Source organism: Macaca mulatta, chromosome 17 (assembly GCF_049350105.2).
Source record: "Macaca mulatta isolate MMU2019108-1 chromosome 17, T2T-MMU8v2.0, whole genome shotgun sequence".
In the NCBI taxonomy this organism is placed as follows: Eukaryota; Metazoa; Chordata; class Mammalia; order Primates; family Cercopithecidae; genus Macaca; species Macaca mulatta.
In genome coordinates, this window is record NC_133422.1 from 85,849,257 (window position 1) to 85,874,283 (window position 25,027).

At 35.4% G+C, this 25,027-nt stretch overlaps 1 long non-coding RNA gene across 1 annotated transcript; it reads right to left on the bottom strand.

Moving 5' to 3' along the window:
• Positions 1–4,307: 4,307 nt before the first annotated feature.
• On the bottom strand, positions 4,308–8,463 carry LOC144336153 (uncharacterized). The gene is made up of 3 exons (XR_013407670.1): positions 8,447–8,463; positions 6,566–6,661; positions 4,308–4,592 (listed from the first exon to the last, which is right to left on the bottom strand). It is a non-coding gene; the product is annotated as an uncharacterized LOC144336153 (long non-coding RNA).
• Between the last annotated feature and the right edge of the window lie 16,564 nt (positions 8,464–25,027).

A 25,027-nucleotide genomic window follows, 5' to 3' on the forward strand; every position in this document is an offset into this window, starting at 1 on the left:
GCAGAAGGAAGAAAGAAGAATGTTTCTTTCTTCTTTCTGGATAAGAAGAGAATTATGTATTTAGGTCAGCTTGGATGGGGCGGGGGGGTGTTGTATAAAAAAGAAGAAACTAATGAGAAGTTAAATTGAAAAAACCTTGACTTCAAAAGGTATTTTAAGTATTTTGATAAGCAATGCTCTTTGAATGTGCCTTCATTTTGCTGAATTTCAATACAGAGTCAGTGGTGTAATAGCAAGTGTTCATTTTATGAATACATATTTTAATGCTTGCCCTCTCCCTTTTATGAGATAATTATTGTTTGATTATCTGGAAAAACGGTATGCTATTGTTCTTGCTACATTAAAAGAAAAACTTAAAAATTTGTCTTATTAAAATATAATTCACGGTTTGCCATTTATTTCCTTTATTCATTTTATTGCTACTGCTACAAATAACATTGAAGTAAACAATGTTTTTCATTTTCTTTGAAAAATTCTTTAGGAAAAGTTATTCTATTCAAGCTCAGAGGGTAGAATAATGGCTTGTTTTTCCCCTGAATGCCTTTGTCTAACATAGGAAACATAAAAGAAGCACAAACGAGTTGATTGTCTTGGTACCCATTTTAGGAAGCTCGTTATTAGTAAATCCATTATTATAGAGGAATTTCAAAAGAAAAAAATAGGGTATTTGAGGGTCGCTTAATTAAATAAATGGATCTTGGTAACAAGACTTTTTTGGAAAGATAATGTATTTGTCAGACCTATTTAGACGAGTTTATTTAATAAATATCCCCAGGAGATGTTAGTTCCTCTTGTATTTAATCATGATGGGTTTCTATACATATCCTGAGGATATTAGGGAATTTCCTGTTCTGTTAATGGGCTGCTCCAAATTTTCTTAGTTTCAGAACTGACAGAGATCTCATCCCAGCCTTAATGACTATTTAAAGAATACTGACTGGAGTAGGTGATTAGCAACAGGAAATAGGATTTATGTAATTGAAATGTATCTCGGGTCAAAAGAGACAGAAAGGAGAGCAGAAAGATTGCAAGATCTAACAGTTTTTAACTTGCTATTGGAAATAAAAAACTGAAAAGGGATATCTCTGCTCTTAATCAGTGTTATCACTTTGCTTCACTTAAATCTCCATTTTAACCCTACAGTTTTTAATACTAGCTCATGTAGGCAAAGCAATTTCATTGTGCTTTCAAAGTGGGCCAGTCACCATAAACCAGTAAAAGTCCTGGAATTTATAAAATAGATTGAAATAATGTATTGATATGGTCATCCATCGAGCAATTCACCAAGAGCACATAATCACATGTGGCATTTTTCAGCGGAACACCAATTATCTAAAACCATGTAAAGCAAACAAATACGTTTTGTTTTCATATATACATAGTTACAAGTCAAATTGCAGGGCTAAACTTTGACCAATGCAGTGACAATATAAAATTTATATGATCCAAAAGTGGAAAATAAAACACAAGAAAGTAATAAGGTTTATTATAAGTGTGGATGGTAACATGTTGAGAATAAGTTCAGACTAGAATCAAATCAAATTCAAATAAGACAATGCATGTAAAACCACTGGATGTGCTCTACAGCCTTCGCAAACATGCATTAAATTGTCTTCAATCTTGTTCAGGTTCAAGCAGGCACATATAAATAGACAAAATAATACATGAGAAATCATCATTGCTTTTATTTCTCAAATTCAATCATTCAGATCCTTTGATGATCATTCTGGTAAGATGAGAGGTAGGACACAGAATTTCTACAGCAACTGAAGTAATAAAAAGGGCAATTCAAGGGCTTTTCTCATGTTCTGCCATTGAGATAATTTGAAGGAAAAGTGCAGGCTAAAAGGACTCAAGGTGGGATTCTCCCAGCAAAATGCAGAAACAGAGACAGCCGACTGCAGGCAGGATATAGTAATGGAACAAGGAGAATTTCAGGTGTGTGTCAGACCTTTTTAAATCCTCCTACCCTGTTTGTGGGCAATGACTTTGATAGATTATTGATAGATTATTTAATCTCTCACAGTTTCAGTTTCTCAATCTCTGCAAAACCAAAGTGACCTCGTGGCAAACAGAGAACAGAAGTTAGCATTTTCCTCTTTTGTTAAGCCTGCCCATTATACCACATATGACCACGAGAAGACATCTATTAATGGAGCTAACCTGTGTATGAGACATACTGCAGTACAATTGTTAGCAGTCTCCCAAAGTTGGAAAAACAGGAAAATACATTTATGAAGGTCCAGGGTCTGGGCTGGGTAACTTTAAGGCAGAGAAATGCCAGAAATGGGCAGTGTTTACTTTGATTGCTAAACTTAGCAGTGAGATGATCTTGAAGGGAGTCTTGAGGAGCAAACTGTTAGGCTTGATAATAAGTTGTTTAGGTCTTTCCTGGTCTTATCTTTCAGGAGCCAGTAATTCTGGAGCATGCAGATAAGTTATTATTGCTCGGTCCCAGCATTGTTTAACATAGGGACAGAGAATTAGTTAGGCTCAATTGTTGAGCCTCACATAGCAATTTTGCCTTCAACAATAGAGTATCTTTTCTAAAAAATTATTTTTGTTTATCTAATTGCATTAAATCGTGACTCCACATCAAATTAACTTACACTGTGTAATATATAACAGGGACTTCTTATTCCTGATTTTAAAGCAAAAGCTTTCTGTAATTCTGCAATGCACTCTTGAAACTATGTAATAGTTTTACAGTTTTCATGATTTCTATTTCTATTGTTTTTAACCTTAATTTATTCCTTCTAATGCCCTTTTTTAAATGCTGTAATTTCTTGCATTGAGTGATTAAAGATTTTGATTATTTTTGTTTATTATACCAATGGATTTATTTATGATAGATTTTTCCTGTGAGCACTGATTCAGCTGTAACCGTAAGTTCTTCATTAATTGTATTTTGCAGGTCGTCATAAATTTGATTCCTTATGACCCAAAATTTCTTTAAAAGAGTTGTTAAATTTTCCTTTGGCATAGTAGTATTTTTTTTAACTTTTGTTGCTCATATTTATTATTATTTTTAGCTAAAATTATACCCATGGTTTGGGAGAGACCAGGAGTGAACCTTCAAGCCCAAACTGGTCCAATTAATTTGTTCCTTTCTTGAGGAAATGAGGAACTGGACTAGGGAATTTTTCAATGAAACAAAGAATGACTTAAGGAATAGGAAACACTCAGAAAGACTGGCATTGACTGAACTTATACACAGAAGGAGAGAACAAATATATGCATGGAAAATATCTACTGGTTACTTTTAGCCCTCTAGTCTCCAGCTTAGGCTGTTTTTGGAACCCAACTGAAACTCTGACTTTGGATTTCATGAAACACCTCTGTAGCACCATAAACACAGCTCCCATTTTACTTACACTGGCCTCAGGAGATTTCTCTTAATTTCAACCTGAAAAGACCAATAAATATACAGTGGAAATGTTTCTGTTGCTATAACAATTAACAGTCCAGCAGATCAAATAAAGCCTGGGCCAAATTGAAGATATCACGTAGAACTGGCATTCAAAAAAGAATTTTAAGGGTTGTAAGAAATTCTGCGAATCAAAACTTTCCAGCAAGACATTTAAATCTAGAAAATTAGCCAAAGAAAATCAAGGATAAGTAAAAAACATATATACAATTAGTTTATAGTCACATTATTTATCATTGTAAAGAATGTCCCAAAATTGGAAATCATCTACATGTTCAATATTATGGAATTCATCAAATATTATAAATTACTTGACATTCCTATAATTTTAAAAAGTTGCAGTGATAAAAGTTTTATGCAGATCTACCTACCTAAATATGGAAGAATTTCTTTGAGTAATCAAAGGAAATAATGCAAATCATTTTGTAAACGTTCCCATTTTTACAAGAAAGGATGTGTGTGCACACATTTGTGTATGTGAACTGAAAAATATTGGATGGATATACAGCAACATGTTATGAGTTATTATTCCCTGCTTGGTGGACTAAAGGTAATTTTACTAGCATTTTTAAAAATTGGTATTATTTATAGTAAACATATACTATGTAATTATAAGAAATAACCTATTTCATCTTAAGACAAAAGAAAGGAATGTATGTGACCAAAGAAAATATTTTTTGCTGAGAAGAAGGCCATAAAAACTCAGGCATTATGAGATAAATAGGAAATGGAGTCAAAGGTCAAATCTTGAGGCACTGGGAAAGACCTCATTGCCAGGTAATGAGAAAGAACTACTAAGGATCAGGTTATTTCTCTCTTAGTAACTGCTCTAGACAAGTAAGTAGGGCAGTCTGGTAAAGGGTAGAAAAAGAAGTTCATGTTTGATAAATAGATTTTTATTATTGAAGATCCTGAAGAAAATGTTTAGATTTTCTTCCTGGAAAAAAAAAAAAAATGATAGGAATGCTTTGCTGTGTTGTCTTAGCAATTTACATCAGTTTAAATTAACTCAGCAAGTCATCCTTTGCCCTGTGCAAATCTTCCAGGCGTCCTTTTGTATTTCCTTTGCCCTTTTCTCAGCCCTGTTCTTTGTTGTATTGTTCCAATAGGAACCAAAGCAAGGGCCTCCTGAGTCCTCTAGCTTGTTATTTGGCTGATCAGAGGCCTGGCCGGAAAGGGAAGGAAGACAGAACATGAGACACAGTGTCCACTCCCCGGGCAGGCTTCCCGCCAACTGAGGAAGATCCTGCTTCTCTTCACACAGCATTTTTATGCTGCTTCTCCTTACCCCTTCCAATCTAAGCGTGACATTCACCCCACAACCAGTTCTGCACTGATCTCCCACGGCTTCCTAACCCTCTGCCCTCACCTTACTAAATAGCCCTTTGATGAAACTCTTCTCAAATTACCCAGTGTGTAACTAAAAAAGAGTATAACTGGATTGTTTGCAACACAAAGGATTAATGCTTGAGGGGATGGATACCTCATTCTCTATGATGTGATCACACCTGTATCAGAACATCTCATGTACCCCATAAATATATACACCTACTATGTACCCACAAAAATTCAAAATTAAAAGATTTTTAAAATAATATAAAGTTACCCAGTGTGGTGGACCATCTGCTTCCTGCAATGCACTCATCAATACAGACATTGGTCTGTAAAACAGATGAGCAGGACCTACCGCCCTGTTCTTTATACAAAATGACTTCATTAACTAATATTCATCAGCTTCATGGTTGCTCGTGGAATGTAATTACAAATGAACCTGCAGCGGACCTTGTCAGTATTCTGCCTGTAACTCTCACATCTCTTTGCTCATGTCTTTCATTTTTATTCTCTGAGACAGCACTTGCTCTCTTTGTCGGAGGCCTACCTCCATCTGCCAGAACCCTTCTGACAACACACAGGAAAAAGCAAACATGCCTAGAAATGTACATACCCCCATCATGACTCACGGTGCAGTTGTAAATACTTCAGCACCCTTGTCTCTGATGGGGACGATTCTAAGTGACTGGCCTTATCTCCAGATCCTCTTTGCTGGATTGAGCCACAGATGTTTTCCATGGAGTATAACTATATAATACAAGCTTGCTTGGATTTCTTCCCTTTCCTTCACTTCCTTTCCCATCTCTGTTTCAGGTCCCCGTCCATCTACATGTTTTTCCTGGATATATTTCCTAATAAACCATGTTCACCCAAATCCTCATCTCATGGCCTGCTTCAGAGCAACCGCAATCTAAGTCAGGAATCATATCATATACATTAGAAAATAGTTTTTTTTTAACATAAAATGATAGCAAAAATAAAAAATCTCGTATAACCATTGCAAAAAAAATAGACATGTCTAAAAGAAATGCGTGTCAGATAAATTTAGTTTTTTGATCAATTGTGATTTAATACAATTAATTTTTGGCCTGGTATCAATTTTCTAAAAAGCACTGCTCTGGAGAAAAGTGAAAGCATATCCCTTTCTCTGACGTATTTTTAATGTTGAGATATTAGATTCTAAAACACAGACTCTATGGACTCTAATGAGATCACATTACCCATTGCTAGTGGGTGTGGCACTGACAAGGATAAAGAGATAGCATTCTGCTGGCCTTTCAGAGACCTGGAAAGAAAGTAGTAGGTGCTCAGTGAACTAGTTACACTTTGAGAGGTCTGCTGATAACCATTTGTCCACTTCCAGGGACCTCTCAAACCTGATTCATCTTCAACCTCACCAGGGAAATACAGTCCTCTTTGTAAAATCAGAGTAATGAATGGAAAAGAGACCAAAAAGATATGGTTCATTATCTTCCCATTTCAACCTTTACTTTGACAAATGAGGTGACCAAGTACAAACGTGTAGGAGGTTTACACAAAACCATTCAGCTGGTTAGTGGAAGGGCAGGGACTTAGATCCACGTGTCCAACATTCTAGCTAAGCGAGTTTCTTCAGCTGATACTACTGATTCCACTTTTGAAATTATTCAAATATCCTTCAAGAGTCTGAGAGAAATGCACATTTAATCTTTCACAACTTTTTTTCTTATGTAATTATTGCCATTATATCAGAAAGCTAAGTGCTGATTTTATCAATTACCAAAGTTGATTGAGGTTGGTTCTTTGTGAAGTCATTAGAAAGCTTACCTTATCAATTATGAACCTGACTTCAAGATGAGGGATGGGGGATGTGGGTCACCCTCCTTTTTCTCCCAGAAGGACTGAGGCGTCACCATCCCACTTCTAGAAAGGGAGCCACGTGTCACCAACAAACCAACAGTATTAAGGAGAATGTTTAACATAAAAAGTCATGTTTTATAATAAAAGTCAATAAAAGGAACAAAATATTGAACCAGTTAATGTCTTCTCTAATCATTTCTTTTTGTTCATTTACAGAGTAGTAATGATTATTTTCTCTGCCTTAATTTCTAAGCAATTTCTCAATTTAGAATGAATTAACTGGAAGAATAGTTGCTTCTTTCTACACATACAGAAGATAGTACACATGTAAATAACTTTTTCAACAAGATATCTTGATAAATCCACGTACCTAAATTATTTCCACTGGTACATCATTACTATATTTTTCAACATCTAATAAGCAAACATAAGATCTGAAAATGAGTTCTCCCTGCGTACTTGCATCTATTACAACGAATATTGTGTGTGGTTTGGGTTTTGGCTGAGATAATTGTGACATATTTATAAAATTCATTCTAAAAAGTTTACATGCATGCTAGTGGCTATTAGTTAAAAGTAGGAATACATAGCACATGATGGTCTCTTCACAGAGCAATGTCAATAATACAGTTTAAAGATATTTCACAAATGCATTTAAAAGGTGTCAAATTATGTTTGTACTTTTGATCAGTTTAAATAGCATACATATCTTAAATCTAGGTTTTTAAGTCTTTTGTAAAGCTTCTTTTCTAAGAGAAGAGAGGCGCCTATTAATGGAAGATTTTTAATCATTTATAAATTAAAAAGCAGAAATGTTACACTGTCCCGTAAAAACCTACACATTCTATTTCTGTAAAATTTGCTTCTACCTATACGCCAAACTAACACTATTTGTCAGAAGAGATTATGGAAGAAATAATTAATTTTGAGAAAAAACTATTAGTGTGAACAAAATAATGCTACTTAAAAAGCAATTGCTTCATAATTAGAGCCATTCTGCACAAATCTAATTCATGTTTGTTGCTTTTGTTACACGTATACACAAAATTATCTTTGAAATGGACCACTTACCATCTCTTCCGACATTAACCCAACCAGCAGACTTGAGCCTAACATGAGAATTCAAACCAAATTCACCTCTTACCAGCTGTGTGACCTTGGGCAAGTTACATCACCCCTCAGTTTTCTCATCTGTAGAATGGATACGTTAATGAGAGTAACTACATCATAGCATTGCTGTGAGGGTTAAAACGAATCAATACAAAGAAATATTTAGAAGCATGCCTAGCACAGAGTGACATTATATATGTTTTTACTATTATTGTTATTCCCAGTCCACAGGAGACACTCAGTAAATATGTGTTAAATTAAATGCCTCTGCCAAATAAAACAATACATAGCAGCCTCGATCAGATAAAATGACACAAAATATTGTCACATTTATTAAATACATAATTTCTGAGACAGAAATTCAGAAACTCTGTTCCAGAAACTGGTATTTACAAGGCCAGGAACCGTTTGTGCAGTGTTATCTGTAGGTCTCTGAGAACACCATATCCCTCCCACAAACTGTTTTAGGGCCTGAAGCCCAAACAGTACTCCCTTGGCTAAATCTTTGGAAGTCCTTTTAAAAGGCAATTTTTAAAAAGCAGAAGAGGTGGTGTTACATATTAAAACATAACCATTTAGGGCCGGGCACGGTGGCTCATGCCTGTAATCCCAGCACTTTGGGAGGCCGAGACGGGCGGATCATGAGGTCAGGAGATCGAGACCATCCTGGCTAACACGGTGAAAACCCTATCTCTACTAAAATACAAAAAAAAACTAGCCGGGCGAGGTGGCGGGCGCCTGTAGTCCCAGCTACTCAGGAGGCTGAGGCAGGAGAATGGCGTAAACCCGGGAGGCGGAGCTTGCAGCGAGCTGAGATGGCGCCACTGCACTCCAGCCAGGGTGACAGAGCAAGTCTCCGACTCAAAAAAAAAAAAAAAAAAGCCATTTAGAACAAGGTGAGGTGTATTTGAACACCTACTGATACTTTAGTCGTACAGTTTATTAGATTAGTCAACTAGTTTTAGACACATTCCGTGGGATATCAGTGAAAGAACAAGGATACTAATGGGAGAGTTCTGGAAGGACTCTGTTATAAGGTGGGAGGAATAAATTGCCTGTTTAACATTTTTTCAGAGGCTAGTACACCTCTGTCATCTTAAAATGCCATCAATACTAGTTTAAACAAGAATTTTCAACTTCAGCACGTATGTGGTAGTGTGTCTAGCTTTTGAAGTCACTGACAAAAAGATCTGATAATGTTCCATGTTATGACACTTCCATTATCTCACAAAATAAAGACTTTCTTGCTTTAAAAAAAAAAAAGTGGTTCCAGACTTCAAAGCAAAAGCTTGTCTCCACCTAACACTGAAGGTTTCATTTATACTGTGTGCTGAGTACAAACTGCAGTGCAAAAGTCAGCCTGGATCTGTCAGTGACACAATTAGGAAACCTGACATAGGGTCACCAGGACACAGACTGCTGCTATGTAAATTTAACCTGCTACATTCAAAGGTGGAGGAAGAACTTAGAAACTACTGTTGTGCTATAAGAAGCAAATGGCACCGATTTTCAGTACACACCTACTGAACTAATTCCAAAAATTCACAATCCCTCAGTATTACTTTGAGTTCCAGGATCTGGGTTAATACACTCAGGGCATGCGTTATAGCAGGGAATGAAGGCTGGAATATAAGTAGTATCCCATCTGATACTTCTATGGATTAACATTACATATATTTGGAGTGGTGGAGCCATAATTAGCATTCTTCTCCTTCCTTCCCAAGATCAGATACGATAGACACAGGAGTCAGATTGATGGAAATGAATGCGCCACCTCTCTTACCGGAAGAAGCTAGCTCGGAGGACACATGGCAGGTGTGCTGACAGATGGCTTGCTGACACTCATGCGAATTGAACTTTCACACACACCCCTAACCCCAGGATATGGCAAGAAGCAAAGTCAACTCCACCAGTTATGGAAGAAAGCAGACCACAATTAATTTTCACTACAAGTAGGCAGTTTCCACCTCCCTCTGCCCTCAAGAACAAAAGGGAAAAAAATAAGTCAAACACACCACACCAGTTCCTTCTTTCACTAATGAATTAGAAAACGCATCCCTCCTCATATGAAGAGAGTTCAGGGATTTTGCTCTAGCATGTGGTTTTCAGCTGGGCTGCAGATAGACTCCACAGGAGACTTGAAGAAATGCAAGGAGATGCTCCTGGCATTTAGTAGGTGCGTGTCAGAGTTACCAAACATCCTGCAAAGCACACTACAGTCCCAGCCAATGAGGAACTCTACTGCCTAAAAGACAATAACATTCCTGTTGAGAGCACTTCTGGGGAGATTTCCACAGGAAAACATGAGGAAAAAGGAATGCATCACCCTAGCAGTATTGTAGGTGGGCATGTGTGTGTGCACATGCAAGTCTGCATCTTTGGGGACACAGCTAAGTGAATTCTTGCTCTGTCTCTTTTTTTTTTTTTTTCTTTGAGATGGAGTCTTGCTCTTATTGCCCACACTGGAGTTCAGTGGTGCAATCTCAGCTCACTGCAACCTCCACCTCCCAGGTTCAAGCGATTCTCCTGCCTCAGCCTCCCGAGTAGCTGGGATTACAGGTGCCTGCCACCACGCCCAGCTAATTTTTGTATTTTTAGTAGAGACGGGGTTTCACCATGTTGGCCAGGCTGGTCTTGAACTCCTGACCTCAGGTGATTCCCCCGCCTCGGCCTCCTAAAATGATGGAATTACAGGCGTGAGCCACCGTGCCCGGCCAAATTCTTACTCTTTCTTAAAAATTTAAGGTGTAATTTATATTCAATAATAGTCACTGTTTTTAGTAAACAATTCTGAAACAATTCTGAGACTTTACTACCACCAAGATATAGAACAATTCTATCTCCTCCAAAATTCGCCCATGACTTTTGAAGAAAACTCCTCCTACCCCAACCCCTAGCCACTATTGATCTGCTTTATGTCCTCATAATTGTGTCTTTCCCAGAAGACCATATAAATGGAATCATACCTTTGAATCTGGCTTCTTTCACTCAGCACAGCACATCCGAGATTCATTCATGCTGTTGCATGTATCAAAAATTCATTTCTTTTTATTGCTGAGTAATACCCCATTGTGTGAAGGTACCCCAATTTGCTTATTCATTCCCTAGTTGAGAGGCCATTCATGTAAACTTCTAACCTTTAGAGATTTTGATTGCAGGTAAGATAAATATCTTTCAAGAAGCCATGTCCAAAACTGAACTTGCTGAATCTCTCTCCATATTCTCTCTTGACACCTTTGGGAAACCATTCTGATTCAGGTGAGGTAACTCATTGAACACAGGTTTCTTGTACATGCTGCCATCATGTCATTTACTACGCTGTAATTGTCAATTTCTCCCAACAGGCTTGAATTCACTGAGGTAGGTGTAGTGTCTCATTTAATATTTTTTATCCAGGGCACAAGTACAAGGTTTGGAGCATATAGGGTGTTAATATTTATTGAATAAATGCTTGAGCAAATCAATGGCAAGTGAATGAAAACACTCTTATCTGTGTCTTATTTATGTATTTTTGAACCAACAATATATGCATCTGTGCAGAAGTCTATACTTGACTGTTGGTATCTAAGAGGAACTCAAAGTTCCCCTCTGCTTTTCTCTCTACACCCTACACACGCACACACACACACCCCCACACCTACACACACTCACACCCAAGTAGAAATGTAGACTTCTAAGTACGTGATTGTTTCTTTTGCAGCCACATTACCCTCTAAGATTTACCAAGAAAAGATTTAAACAGAGACCAAGCCAGGTAGGTGTGGGTGTCTTATAATAACGTCGTCATAGGCAAGAAATGTTGGCACAACCAGGGAACTCCATCCTGGGCTCAATGGCCCTTAATTAAATAAGTCAAGCTGTCTCCTCTGCTCCTCCCCTCTAAGCCCGCGTCCAAATCTCAGCTCCCTGAATCATAGTACTGAGATGGCAGGAAAAGATAGAAAAGCTAGCAAGAACGTGGGGGTACGCCTCGAGCAGGGGCCAGGTCCCATGCAGAGGCAGCCTCTGGGAGGCTCTTGCCTACCCTACAGCTCTGGAGAGAGAGTGGAAAAAGTCAAAGGGACACCCAAAACGTTTACCTCTCTCTTCACCGCATGAAAACTGGACCCCTGAGAATTGTGGCCGGAAAACAGACCCTTGCACTTAACCTGCACTTAATAAAGGACTGAGAAGGAGACAGAGAGAAAGAAGTGCCAGTTAGGGGTCAACAATCTAGTCTAACAATCTCACTTTGTAGATGAGAACAGCCTGTGGTCAGAAAACTTCTTTAGAAGTTAGAAAAGCTAAATTCTTGATCTCCTTCCATCGCTAATTATTAGTAATGAAACAATCTTGAGCAAGTCATTTAACGTTCCTGAACTTCATTAAGGAAAAGTCCCATATTCCATGCTTACCCCATCGATGCATTATTTCAATGAAACAATATATTAAAAGTACTTTGAAATATGTATGATATTATCATGTTTAGAGTGCTGCTATCAAACAACTCACTTGGGATAGCACTTAGAAATATCATAGATTCAAGGATAGACTATGCCTGGGACTGAAATGAGAAAACCTTGATGAAGCCTTGCCTTAGTTCTGTTACCAACTGGTTCTGTGATAACCAAAAGGAATCTTTCTCAGCCACTTATTTTTTTTCCGGGCATTAGACAGGAACACATAAATTTCATTTAAAACAGTGTAGAAAAATAAGTATTAGCCACATTTTATAGGGTGAGAAAATAAAACTTACAGTGGGTAAAACCTTTGCCCAGGAAACAAATTATAAATGGTAGCTTTGGGATTCAAATCTTGGTCCACTTGATATAAAGCTTGTATTCTTCCCATTATCAACATTTCTAGGCTGCAGTTATTTTATCTGAAAAGTAAAAATGAGAGAAGATTTGAAAATCTACATTATCCTTTACAGGTCAGAAATATTTTAACCTTTAATGATTCTAATTTTAAATTTTCTATTTCTCTCTTATATCCTCTTAATTACAGAAATTTTTTATTTTTCCCTTCTACTCATCATCTCAGTTCCTGATTTTATAACCATGGGTTACAGAAATTTTTCTAACTCAGTAAAGTGAGATATAAGTAGTTTAAGCTACTGCCTTCATCTTCACTCACCTATCACTTTAAAATATTTTGAAATTTCATGTAGTTCGTTTGGTCTTTATCTACAATTTTTCAAATGAGTTTAAGTAAATAATATAAACATATTGCTAAATCTATAAGACATGAAAGTAACTATTGCAAATGTATCTCCTAAAGAAAATCGTGAGCTTTTTTTTAAGTTAGTTCATGTCTCACTGAATGAATATGACCAATAACTAGAATGAGTCTATACATTAACTGTAAAAAAAAATAAAAAATAAAAAAGTCTAATTTTCTAAGAGATATATTTGCAATAAAATTTTACTTTCATTTTTAATACCTATTTATAGATTTTAGAATGTATTTGTGTTGTTTACTTAAACTCCTTTTTAAATTTTTTAATGTCAACCAAAAAGAACTACATGAGCTTGTAATAAGTAGGTGGTAATAGAAGAGATCTTGATAACAATATCACTTACTTTGTAAATTTCTTCTGAATGTTATACCAAAATTGTATATTATCAGGAATGATTTTAATAGTATATCAATTAATAACTCAAATATTTTGTTTTTAATCATGTTGAAAGCAAATTTTGAAACCACCTGACCTGCAAAGAATATTTTGCCCAGAATTTACTTTCTCAGTATCTGAAAAGTATCCCAGAAAAGCTTTACCAAAACTTAGCAAGTGGCTCTTAATTATAATGGTAGCTCTTTTACTTGGGGACACCTTTTTTTAAAGCAAGTGTACAGAAAGGAGTTGACATAGAACTTTCAAAAAAGCTATCCTTGTTCAGGCACGGTGGCTCACACTTGTAATCCCAACACTTTGGGAGGCGAAGGCAGGTGGATCACCTGAGGTCAGGAGTTCGAGACCAGGCTGGCCAACATGATGAAACCCAGTCTCTACTAAAAATACAAAAATTAATGGGGCATGGTGGCATGCACCTATAATTTCAGCTATCCAGGAGCCTGAGGCAGGAGAATAGCTGGGACCCGGGAGGCAGAGACTGCAGAGAGCTGAGATCGTGCCACTGCACTCCAACCTGGGCAACAGAGCAAGACTCTGTCTCAAACAAACAAACAAAAAAGCTATCCCTTTGAAAGGTCTGCCTGCAAAATTGGCTCATGACTGGCACCTGGGAACTTAGATTTTGAGTGGATTCCCACCACCATTAGATGATAATAATGGCTTATGATTTCTAAATTGTTTATGCAAACAATATGGCTTAGGCTGAACACCTGCTTTCTTTCTGGTAGTCTGGGATTTGGGTACATGACAGGCAGCAGGTACCTAGGTGATCAGCCCCCAGTAAAACCCTGGGCAGTGAGTCTCAAAGAAGCTTTTTGTGGCAAACAACAATTCCCAAGTGTTAGTGTCACTTGTTGCTGGAGGAATTAAGTGTGCCCTCGCTCCACTTTGGAAGCGTGTGCCTGGTTTTCTCAGGACTTCGCCTCATGCACGCTTTCCCTTTGCTGTTTGTGCTTGTACTTCCATTGTAAAATATTAAAGCACTGAGTACTTTACAATGGAAAGTACTGTGGTCCTGTACCCCCAACATACATAGTATAGTCAGAAAAAGTTGGAAAAAATTAAAATATAGTTATTTCAACACACATTTTCCAATGCAATATTTTTATTATTTTTCATCTTAACTTTTGTAAAATATGCTTTCATATTTTGAAACCTCGAACTTGCATATTTTGGTTGCTTCATTTATGGAACATTTTCACAATATAGCCTAAATGGCAAAATCATTCTTATTACCAAACAATTAGCCAAAGCTGACTAAGGAATAAATCATCTTGCAATATTAATTACTAGAGGTTATCTCATCAAAATTAAACCAAACGAGATCCAATATATTTATTTTATCCAAATGTATAATATTAGAAAAAAAGAAGAAAAACATACAGCTTCTCTTTACTTTATAATGAGATAAAATATAAAATTAATACATGATATATAGCTAAAATTAAAGGTATTAATAAAATTGAAAATATAAGTTATGGTATTCTTTGAAAAATGTTTATATGGAGAGATTGACATCCTGGATTCAATTTTATAGAATAACTGAATAAGAACCAACTATCAAATAAGAAATAATTAACTTTATACATCATGATCAAACTTTTCTAATGTACCAATGAAAGAGAAAAGAATATAATGTTAAAATGAATCCATCCATGAGCTAGCATATAATTTTAGACTTTGTCTATAGGTGGCAAAAAAATACTAAATATATAATAAAATGAAATAAGATGAGGCTACAATTGCAATAAATATTTCACAGTATGACTTATTTTGAACTTGAAAGAAATCATAATAAAGTTTTATCTTGGACTTTTAGCCAATGTATCATGAAAAATTTAATAGTCCTTGAAAATATTCCAGTTAGAGTTAAAAAGTCAATATGAATAATCTGTTTTGCTTTGACTTTTTGAAAGTACTTTTGAAAGTTTTCCAAGGGTGAATTTTGAGAACAGTGAAAAAGAATAGTTTATGATTACATATATGAGAAAAATATTTTTATTGCTCAGTACATCTTACTGATATTTACTTGGCTGTGTTTTAATCTCCTTCAAGAGTAATGCATTTTGTACAATAGGACAAAAGAGGAATGAAATAAAACAAAACAAAACTTTTGAATAAACGTGGCCATTAATCCCACAGTGCAATTCTACCAAATACCTGAATCCAGAAGATCCCACACAAATCAAACTACCCTGCTGTCTGACGCCATGCTGTATGCTTAAGAGAACACGTATGGAGAAAGAACAATGAAAATCTCTGATGGTTTCTTGTGCATTGATCAGTTGTCAAAAGTTAAAGGGGTCATTCCTTTAACTTTTTGTTTTAGTATTGAGGGTGCCTAAAGCACCATGATAAAATTTGGGGTATGGTAGGGTGCCTTTCTTTGATGAAATGGAAGAATTATCGCAAAAACTGTCACAGATTAATTTTAGAAAAGAGGTCATATAAAGGTGGAGAATCTGAAAAATATTCCTTAAAACATCTGGGTTCCCTTACCCCTTAGAAAGTTTTCTTACACTCCCAGAATTAACAGGTCAATCCCAGTTTGAAGATCACTAGTGATAAAAATTTTTCCTGAATATCCGTAAGATTTCTTTCTGACTTAATTCCCAGGTCTAGTTGCAAGTGGAAAAATGTTATGGGTAATATATGATAAACTTGGAAATGAAGGCGTTCACTTAACTCACATGCTAGGCTTTCTTTCTAATGATGCTTTCTGTGGTTCTTCTTTGTAGGATTCTATACCACCCCAGCTCCAACTTGCCAGCCATTTTTAGTGTGTCTTGTCAGTCTAGGTAGCAGCTCTATTAATCCACTGATGACCGTAATGTGATTTGCCTTGTTCAAGAGATAACAGCATTATTAGATATAGGATCTTTAACAGCAAAAATATACACCCGAATATTATTGCAGTATTATTATTTGTATTTCTAAATCTTATGATAAATAACATTATAAAATCCACATAAATATATGCATGTGCAACTTGGAAAAAAAGTGAGATTTTGTGTTTATTATGTTGAAACTTAGATTCTTTCATAGAAGAACTCATGGAACTTAGATAAAAGAAAAAACTTGAGAGCTACTGGTTTAGGAAATAGAAAGCCAGTTTGGCAATAACCAGTCATTCTACTTTCTTCCCTTGGCCAGTGATCGCTAAATTTTAAATCATGATTTTTCTGTACTTTAATCAATAATTATTCCAGGCTAGAAATGAAGTGTATTATTATTATTATATTTCTAATAATATGCAATAATAAGGCTAGACAATCATCTGGCATCCAGAATTAGCATGATCCGTCTCTAAAATGGTTGATGCAGTGAAATAAATGAAGTAACCTAAGTGAGTTTACACAGAGATGTACTTACGTATCTAGAAATAAAACCCAAAACCAATTTTGGTTCAGTCATTTATCATCCCACCAAACCACAATTCCCTCTTCTATATTGTTTAGGCTCTTTGAACCACCAGTCCTTCAAAGTGACATATTTGAAATAGATTTCAGAAATTGACTTTCACTTTGTTCCTCATATGTGATATTTTGAGCATGACTAGTAATGGCAGAGAAAGAAAAGAAAATGAAAGAAAAGAATAGAAAAGAAAAAAGAGAAAAAACTGTTATTGTGAAAAATCTGGACACACGAGACTATCATGTTAGGTAGATTATTACATATAAAAATAACCCTACTAAAAGAAAGAAATAGACTCATTACTGCTTACAACATCCTAATATTACATTATATATACACACACACACACACACATACATATACATATACATACATATATATATATATATATTTTTTTTTTTTTTTTTTGAGATGGAGTTTTGCTCTTGTTGCCCAGGTTGGAGTACAATGGCACAAATTTGGCTCACCACAACCTCTGCCTGCTGGGTTCAAGTGATTCTCCTGCTTCAACCTCCCGAGTAGCTGGGATTACAGGCATATGCCATCATACCCAGCTAATTTTGTATTTTTAGTAGAGATGGGGTTTCTACATGTTGGTCAGGCTGGTCTTGAACTCCCAACGTCAAGTGATTCGCCCGCCTCAGCCTCCCAAAGTGCTGGGATTACAGGCGTGAGTCACTGCACCCGGCCACATTATCATATTTCTTTTAAGAAAGCTTGCTATACTAACAAGTTTATCCACATAAAACAACAAAGTTAGCACCACTGACAAATAAAACTGATAATGTTTAAATAAATCTCTGATAGATTACTAAAAAGGTCTAGAAAACAACTTTCTATTTAGTTTGTATTTATAATTTGATCAAATGCAGCCTATGTAAAGGAACTATTATGTGTTTCTGTGCATCACCATAATTCAGCTATAAAGCAAATGAAACTGGGAAAAACTATGCATTCTACTGGAATTTTATTTCACTTCTTTTGCTTTATTAAGCACACTCTTATCTGGCTTTTTAGGAACCAATTCTTTATCCAGGATGGCAGTTTCAGGAAATGATGTATAAAGTTTCTGCGTATCTCTTGCTTAAAATTCCAACTGGACACTTTTACAGTTTCTAAAGGATAATTCAGACCAATCTTATGCACAATACTGTGCACTTTTTTCAAAAGAACTGATATTTATGTGCTTTGCCAATTTCTCAGAAACCACAACTATCTGAATCTCTATGAAATAAATAGGGAAAATTTATGAAACCATCCACATTTTATCTACAAAGTCAAATGAAAATATTATGGAAACCCTGGGATGTATAGAAAAGTTGGGAACTGTGTAGGAAGAAAGGTTGGTGAATTTACTTGAACTTCTTTTTCTTGCAAATATCCAATGGCGTCAACACACGGTGGGTATGCAGATACTAAATAAGCTGAGAAAACCTCCAAATATTTGAAATTCACATATTTCCTCAGCCCTAAGTTCCTCTGAGAATTGTACTTAGCTCAGAAATGCTTGGGAATGCAGCTCCTAATTCCCCCTAAAGAGAAGTTTCTTTCCATTTTGATTTTCTCAGCCACAAACTAATCATTCTTAATTGTTCCCAGCTGTGATTCCTTCTCCCAGCAGTTACTTCCTGCTGGTACCCAAGTAGTACAGAATCCTGCAATTTTGTTAAACTCCAATAAATACATGGGAGTTTTGTGGAACCTAATTCATGATACAAGATTTCAAGCACTGTAACTATCAAGTAAACTTTCACTCAGCTTTGAAAACTGACCACGTAATGAAGACCACTCTTTGTTACAAAGAGGCGACAAGATAGCAGGCAATTAAAAGTTATATTTTCTACTATTAGAGAGTATAATGGAATAATATTTATATATTTATTTGTAATATGTGTATATATGTGTATGTATTTGTGTATGGACATACATGTTAAATTATTTGTAATACATTGAAAATAGTTTTCACATATGTTTGGGGTATTTATTTAAATTATTGTTATAGCAACAAGAAATAAAATAACATTTCAGGACCAAATGACACTGTCTTGAAACAAAACACTCTATAACAACACGAAGAAAGTAAATCAAAATAGGAAATATTGACACCTTACGATCCGCATAAAATCAAATAATTGGTTCCTCCTTACATGTTTACATTTTAATCTCAAAAACAAATATTTTTTAAAAAATTAAATCCTTGTTATCAGAAGAGCATTTAAATTGTATCATTGAAAAGATATTAGGATTTTATCTTTTCTAGTTTATTAATGTTACAAACTCAACCATTTTGTTGGTATTAATGAATCAATCCTTTTTAAGTTATTTTTAAACAAAGAAAACAAAGCAACAAAAAAACATGATTAGAAGAAATTAAGTACATGTGAAAGTGATTTAAAAAGTGACTATAGGCTTTCTTATTAAAACCAGTGAATCTGAAGTTTCAGTTAATGAACCACCATTCATGGCCATTAGCTTCACTAATAAACTTTGTTACTAGGGAGAAAATTGAGGATAATAAAAACAGCATTTCAAAGCTTGAGAACAGGTTGTCATTGACAGAAACCGTGCAAGTTCAAAATGCCTCAGAAAGTTTGCAAAAAGACATTAAGAAACGCACAAAAATAATTATTCTTCTGCACCTGTAGCCTTAATGAACTCATTGGCTATTTCAACATACTACAGTTAATTTGTGCTCCAAATAATACTTACCATAGCATCAATGTGCTGAAGGAAGATTAAGATGCTAAGCTATGTAGGTTATAGAGTTTTACCCTAAATAACAAAAAACAAAAAAAGTTAAAATATTTACACATTTTAGGGTAATATGGAGAATTTCTTAGTGTTATTTTTATTTCTGAAAGCAATTTCATAAATAATAATTCAAGGTGTGCCATATTTACACTAAAACTCAAGAAATGAAAACACAATGTTCAGACAGAAATGAAATCTGGAAAGACTAAACTGAGAGAGGATTGAGTAGTTCATGCCATACTAATGCCTCCGCAAAAAGCAAGTAGGAAAGATAGATAAAATATAATAATCACTTATCTAAAACATCGGATTTCTGTGGAAGCAACAAAAACTAAAAACGAGTATGTTAGACATGGGGAGACTTTGGAGAAATGAGCTGGTGATCTGCCGCCGCTAGGGCATTTGTTATGGCTAGAGCACCAGGAAGAGGGAAAGAATGTGGTTTGGTCTAGGCAGAAAGCCGCTATGTGGAGAGCAGAATCAGCAGAGTGTTCAGTGGTTGTACAGAGCTGGAAAAACAAGACTGGAAAGTTAAGTGGCCTCAAACATACATATTATCCCCAAAACTGGATAGGAAAGAGACAGAAGAGGTAATCCAAAAACCTTGATAAAGTAAAGCAGCCAAAGATAAATATAGAGGAAATAAACCTATAAAAAGATGCGCTGCAGGCCGGGCGCGGTGGCTCACGCCTGTAATCCCAGCACTTTGGGAGGATCACGAGGTCAGGAGATCGAGACCATCCTGGCTAACACGGTGAAACCCCGTATCGACTAAAAAAAAATACAAAAAAATAGCTGGACGTGGTGGTGGGCGCCTGTAGTCCCAGCTACTCAGGAGGCTGAGGCAGGAGAATGGTTTGAACCCGGGAGGCGGAGCTTGCAGTGAGCTGAGATTGCACTGCTGCACCATCTTAAAAAAAAAAAAAAAAAAAAAAAAGATGCGCTCCATCAAATGTCATCAGGAAAATGCAACTTAAAACCATGAGATACCACTACACCTATTAGGATGGCCAAAACCCAGAAGAGTCACACCACCAAATGCAGGAGAAGCTGTAGAACAACAGAAACCTTATTCATCGCATTCATTGCCTGGGGGGATATAAAATGGTACAACTGCTTTGAAAGACAGTTTGGCAGTTTCTTATGAAACTAAACATACTCTTACAATGAAGTTCAGGAATCATGCTCCTTGGTATTTACCCAAAGGAGTTGAAAACATGTCTACACAAAAACCTGTTTATGGATATTTATTGCAACTTCATTCATAATAATCAAAACTTGGGAGCAAGCAAGATCTCCTTCAGTAGGTGAATGGATAAACTGTGTTACATCTGGACAATGGAATATTATTTAGCACTTAAAAGAAATGAGCTATCAAGCCATGAAAAGACATGGAGGAAACTTAATGTATACTCCTAAGTGAAAAAAGAACAACCTGAAAAGGCTACATACTGTAGGATTCCAACTATATGACTTTCTAGAAAAGTCAAAATTGTGGAGATACTGCAAAGATCAGTGGATGCCTGGGGTTAGTGGGAGGTGGAAGCGAAATATGGCACAACTTGAGCCATAGAGTGGAGTCAGTGAAGACCAGAGGGCACTGAAAATAATCTGTATGATACTATAATGGCGGATGCTTGTCATTATTGATTTGTCCAAAGCCATAAAACACACAACACCAAGAGTGAATTGTAATGTAAACTATAGACTTAAGGTGATAATGATGTGTCAGTGTGGGTTCAGAGTGGTAATATGCCCTGCTGGCGGGGAGTGTTGAAATGGGGAAAGCCATGTGTGGGGTGGAGTGGCAGCAGGGTGGCATATGGGAAATCTCTGTACCTTCCACTCAATATTACTGGGAACCTAAAACTTCTCTAAAAGAATCTATTTGGTTAAAAAAAAAAAAAAAAGAGCCACTAAAACAGTGGAAAAAAATAGTAAAGCAGACTGTTTCACAGTAATGTGATGCTAAAGAGAAAAGACTATTCAGATGAACCGGTCCGAGTGACTATCATATTTTCAGTGGAAAGTCTTGGAAGGAGAAATGTATTGGTGATCCACAGATGTACTTTCAATTTCTTCAGTGGGCAGAGAAAGGGATTCCACTCTTGTCCCTGGAGAAGAACTGGATTACAAAGAAACCAGCAGAGACATCTCTGGTCACACAGGATTAACATGACTAAATTAAAGACTTCAGTTTCCCCTTTCAGACCTTTGTCTGCTTACTTGAATAAATGGATCACCTTCGAAATTGAATTCGTGAGTAATCAATTAACTGTTGCCTAATAATTTTGATTTAATGCTACACATTGTAAATAAAAAACAAGAGACACAAGATAAGGTTATCTTCCTCCATTTAGCAGACAGAGAAACAGATAAGTACCTTAAAATAATAATGATATGTTAATGGCAACAGAGGAAGAGAGGAATAAATAGATGAGTGAGAAAAAGAGAAAGAATTTGATCACATAACTGAAACACCTTTTTACTTTTAGAACTGAAAAATATATCTAAAATTAAGAAACTATTGGTTGGGTATACTGGCAGGTTGAATACAGTAAAAAATAAGATTGTTGGAAAGATAAACTGGAAGACAGGTCAAAATAAAATATAATAAGCGAAATACAGAAAGAAAAATGATTGTGAAATAAAGAAAGCATGAGAAGCATGAATAGCAGAGTGAAAAAGTCTAAAATATGTAAAATTGGAGTTCATATAAAGAGAAGGAGAAGATTGAAATAGAAAATATATCTAAGGAAACAATGGCTGAGAACTTAACAAAAATTAATGAAAGTGATTAATAAGAATCTACAGGTAGCTCTGCAAATATGAAACAAGATAATTACATAGAAAGTCACAAATAGGCACATTGTGATAAAACTGTTGAAAATCAAAGGGAATGGGAAAATTCTTACAACAGCCATAGGAAAATGATACATTACTTTCAAAGAAGCAACCTTAAGGATGACAGCAGGTTTGTCTACCAAAACCATGGGAACCAAAAGACAAAGGAATGGTGTCTTCATAATGCAGAAAGAAAATATCTGCCATCCTAAAAATATGCCAAGTAAAAATTCTCTTTAAACATAAATATTAAACAAAGTCATTTTTAGGTAAATGCAAGTTTTTAAAAATGTACTGAAGAAGCCTTTCACTGAAATAAATAAAAAAAGAAATTCTTTATGAAAAAGAATAATGGTCTCACAAAAACAAAAGCAGTAAGAAGGGTAAAATAGGTGCTTAAAAAGTGGGCAAATAGAAACAAATATTAACTGTACAAAATAATATTAAATCTTGAGACATTAAAAAGTTTATCTACTTATCAACTAAATATAATATGGTATCATAAATGGAATCCTTGAACAGAAAAAACCAATTAGGTAAAAAACTAAGGAAATCTGAGAAAAGTATGGACTTTCATTAATCATAATGTATCAATATTAGTTTGTTAATTTAGACAAATGTACTTAATAAAGTAAGATGTTTATAATATGGAAAAGTGAATATGGTTATTTAGAAACTCTGTGTAGCATCATCATTTTTCTGTAAATCTAAATCAAAAAAGTAAAATTAAATGTTTATTTAAAATACATAGAATTAAAACACATGGCAATGACACAAAGTATGGAAAGGGTATATAGGGCCGGACTATTCTTGGATTCTAGCATGATCAGGCAAATGGTAAGAATAATAATTTCAGATAGACCCCAATACACATATAGGCTGCACTCTCCAGAGGAATACTGTATAACAAAATTTTCTGTAATTATAGAAATTTCCTGTATATGTACTAACAATACCATAGCCACTGACCATTCCACACGTAGCTAGTGGGACTACGAAACTGAAATTTAAATTTACTTAAATTTAAATTAAACTGAAATTTAAATTTACTTAAATTTAAATTAAACTGAAATTTAAATTTTATTTAAATTTAAATAGCCAGCTGTGGCTAGTGGCCACCACACTGAGAAGCATAAGTCTAGAGTAGCGTAAAAGAACAATAAAAACTTATGTGGCCAACAAGTTATCAGGAAAAAATAATAATAAAAAATTATATTTCATTCATCCAATTGAAGGCAAAGAAGGTAAGAAAACATTACATAATACAAGTGGGTCTAAAAGAAAACAAATTGTAATATGGTAGCTATAAACTCAAATGCATCAATATTGTATTCAATGTACTTGGACAAAACATTCCAAATTAAAAAAAAAACAATCTGTTGCTTAGACCCGATTATATATTGTTTGTAAAAATAAAAATGCTCTTTCCAAGACAGCAAAATAAGGAAAAACATCAATTTTGCAAGGTAGGCAAGGAATTCAATCAACGCAGATATGAAAGGGTAGCATCTTAAATTTCAGTCCAAAGTTAGTCAGATATAAAGCAAAGGCAGAATAGACAACTCTTCCAAAGATACCTTCTCAATCAATACTTCCATATTTAAACTTCAGCTCTCAGGTATGAGTGACAGCACAAAAGGAAAATTTACTAAGGATATACCCTTTGCCTGACATTTTTAAGCCACTCCTTTTCTCACTTATTTTTATTTTCTCCTACTTTACCAGCTCTTGTCCAGCACGGTAATATTTCTAGAGAGCATCAGTTTCAACCACAACCAGTGGTCAAAAAAAAAGAACTAAGACAGTTTTTATAAATCACTCACATTTTTTCTACTAGGTTTTTCTTTCCTAAATCTGTGAGAATATACTGTTCTGGTTCGTCTGGGATATTGAATCAGCCCCAGTGAATTGAATTTATTTATATATTTCTTTACATTCAGTTCCAGTTTTAGAGAAATCTAGTTTATTCATGACAGGCTAAGTTAGGGGGTAACAGAAAAATCCCAAAATCTCAGTGGCTTAAGAAAAAGTTTTATTTGCTTAGCATTACACCTTCATTTCAATATTTGCTTTTATAACCACATAGCAAGGGTAAAAGTGCTGAAGCGTCTCACAAGTAAAGGATTCTTCGGAAGAATATGAGTTACTTCTGGTCAAATTTCATTAAGATCATAAGTCAATGGCTATGCATAAAACCTCAACAAGAGACAGGAGTGTCATCCTTCCCTTGCAATCTTATCCCAACAGAAGGCAAAAAGGAACCATTGATCAAATAAAAAATATATTGGGTAACTAATGTTTTAAACCAATTGTCCAAGCTATGTCAAGTCTGAACTTTAAAGGAGAAAGAAATATTAGACTTGAAAAAAGTGGATACTAGATAAGAAAGAGAAAACAGGGTCTATCCAATGATTCAATATCACATAGCTTCATTGAACACTGACTTGAGAAGAATTCTGAGGCTTGTGCTAGCTCAGTGGAAGAGTCATTTAAAAGGTCAGTGATATCAGCTAGGAGCACAAGAATGAGGAGTAGTTCTATATAACAAACGGTCTTACTCGCCCCAATTCCTACTTTCTCCTGCTTCCACACTGTTGCAGGGCTTTATGGAGGGAGGGCAGAGTGTGCTTCTCCATCCTTCAATCAGGCTTGACCCTGTAACTTGTTTTGCCTAATAGCACATGGGTAGAAGTGTG